Genomic DNA, 2,931 nt, shown 5'->3' with positions numbered 1-2,931 from the left:
CTGACATCCTTTTGAAGAAAGAATGCGAGTGGATTTTCAAGTTAGGCACTATTCACCCGTTTGGTATGAATGAAAACATCAATTATGGAGTTTTCTTAAATTAAATATAGCAATCCCAGTGCTCTAATATCCCCTCTTCTCTTTCTTCCTTTTTCTTTTTCTTTTCCTTCTCTTTTTATCTTTTCTTTTTCTTACCCCCTTTTCCCTCTAATAATTTTTATTACTAATTGCACTTATTGTACATATACTACAATTAACTCACACCATAGATCACAACCACCAATAATGTTATTAATATATTTTATAAAAATTAATATTTATTAACAAATTTTATTTATATTATTCAATTAATTAATTTCCTTACAATCACTTGTCCCCACAACCAATTTTTTCCCCCCTCCCCCCCCCCCTAAATAAACCCCCTCCCCCCCACCTTACCCCACCTTTTTCCCAAAAACAATCCCTCCCTCCCCCTCCTTTTCCCTTCTCCCTTTCCCCCCCCCCCCCTCACACACAAACCTTCTCATAATAATTTTATTTTTAAAATATGTGTTTTGTTCCTTTAAACACAATTGCATATTATTATCATAATAAATAATTTAACACTCTTAGGTTTCAGCAGTCACGACCACCTACTCACCAATTTTACTATACCTCTATTTTAAATTCATATATATATATATATAAGAAAATAATCTTTATAAAAATTGCACTTGTATTTTCCTCTTACTATGTATACAATTACTTTAATAATGGCACAGGCAAACTAAGTGCTGTGCATGCTTTTAATAATTAGTGTCTTTCAAGTTTTTATACTCTAATCAATTGCTCCACAAATGATATTATCACCATATCCTTACCCTTTGTAAATATCAACTAAAAGAATTAATTCTATCAGCTCTTTTTAAATATTTTAAATAATTAAAATAACTATATGATCGTTCATTTTATTGCTCAATGGTCCCTCTAACTGTCAATCAGGACATATCATTCAATGGGAACCTGCAAAGACGATACTGATTATGATAGGCCAAATTACCTATCAATCTATTGCTCAGAGTCAATCAGCACACAGTATCACCAATATAAGGACAAACCAGTAGGCTAGAAACTACTGACGCCCTGTGACCAAGCTTTACGCGAAACGTACGTCAGGACATCCTCACGGTCACGTGGTGCGCACACGTGACCGCAACGAGCCGCTCTCGGCTAAGTCCGTCGCCTAGGGAACCAGAACAACAGGAAGCACAGTGCGGCCAAAGCCCGGCAACTAGCCCAACGTGGGCAGACGCGGGCGTACGCGGCCGGCACCTTTCAGATACCAGGATCTCCCTCTCCATACAAGTAGGATCTAAACCTTAAAATTATATATCAGATTTGGATATTTCATTTCATTTATGCATCAGCGCATGGACAGGTACTTAGTGAAATTTTACCTATATGTTACACAGACTGCGATATTACACTAAGTGACATTAATTATCAACAGCAAAGGAATATATACTAAACTGATTTGGGGTCCACATCTTTATCAAAAAAAAGCAGATGTGGATACATCTGTTAAACCCTGGACCCCATTTAAAACAAAAACGCTTTCTGTTTTCTCCTTTACACTGTATGGGCACTCTATGAATACATACAGTGTCACCTCAGTTGATATTAATTCACTTTTGGTTTTTGAGAGTTGTATTTTTCACTGCTCAGCTGATTCACAGAATTTATAGTGTAACTACGCATGCAATCTGTGGCTTTGGAGACCAAATTTGGAGGTTCCCTATTTTTCTGCATGATTATAATAATATCATTTATTCAATGTTAGATTTACATATATGTGATAATTATGCAATATATAGGTTTTTTCCTATCCATACTGCGACTACCTAAGCCCTGATAATCTAGATGGATATTTAATCATTTAGTATATCCTATCAACTGTGATAAAAAATTTCACTTGTGGCTCATACGACAATAATAATCGGCTCTCATCTGTGCACAATTTTGGACACAGTGTGACAAGGGTGAGCATAAGGTCTGCGGTCATACCCCGCTGGAGATGCCCAATCTCATCTGATCTTGGAAGCCAAGCAGTGGAGGGCCGGGTTAAGTACTTGGATAGGAGACTACCAAGGAACACCCTGGTACTGCAAATATTTGCCGCCCACTTGTCACTAGTAATAGAGCACCACCTTACGTCTCGGTTATGACCTATGATTCAATCATCTGCTAGGATCAAAATTCCCAATTGGGATATATAGCAGTTTACAAATGACGGTCATTTTTCCAACAAATGAGCAACTTATAATCACAGACTGAGCCACAGCTGGATATACCCATCCCGGCCAGAATTAGGTATTGGTACCTTGTATCTTGTACATCATTCCCCATATTTTCGCAATGTCACTATTTAAACATATACTGGCGCCAAATTGAACTCCCCAATAATCATTTTTAATGAGAACTAATAAAAATTTTGCATTTTAGCTAGCTATTTTTTGACATTAGAGTCATACAATATTATCTGTATAAGAGTGCTTCCCAAAAAAGAGTCTTCTTTTTTTCTTTTCAAAGTTTACATCATGTTTAACTGACTCGGGGGAGCACCACTGATGGGTAGTCTTTTGATACAAAAAGGAATGTGTTACCTTACGTATCTACTCCCCAAAATAAGGATTTGAACCCTAAATTCCATTATCAGTATTTACAGATAATTATCATCACACATATACATCAAAAGACCAGTGCGGTTTCCATTTTTTGTTTCTTAAATAACTGTACTTGTGACTGGTCCCCAGTCTTCTCGGAAACACCTGCACGGTAATATAAAGGTAACAGATATTCCTTCTTCAGGAAATCTCTGTTCCTCATTATTATTTTTTCTCTCTATCTTTCTTTTTTTCGGGAGTCCTCTCATGAAATATGAGTTTTAATCTT

General features: G+C 36.5%; 1 pseudogene; it reads left to right on the top strand.

Annotated features, from left to right (window-relative positions):
- The first annotated feature begins 2,029 nt into the window (after positions 1–2,029).
- LOC134896810 (5S ribosomal RNA) lies at positions 2,030–2,150 on the top strand (annotated as a pseudogene).
- The last annotated feature ends 781 nt before the right edge of the window (positions 2,151–2,931 follow it).

Source organism: Pseudophryne corroboree, chromosome 3 (assembly GCF_028390025.1).
Source record: "Pseudophryne corroboree isolate aPseCor3 chromosome 3, aPseCor3.hap2, whole genome shotgun sequence".
NCBI classification, from domain to species: domain Eukaryota; kingdom Metazoa; phylum Chordata; class Amphibia; order Anura; family Myobatrachidae; genus Pseudophryne; species Pseudophryne corroboree.
This window is presented reverse-complemented; position numbering and strand designations above follow the sequence as displayed.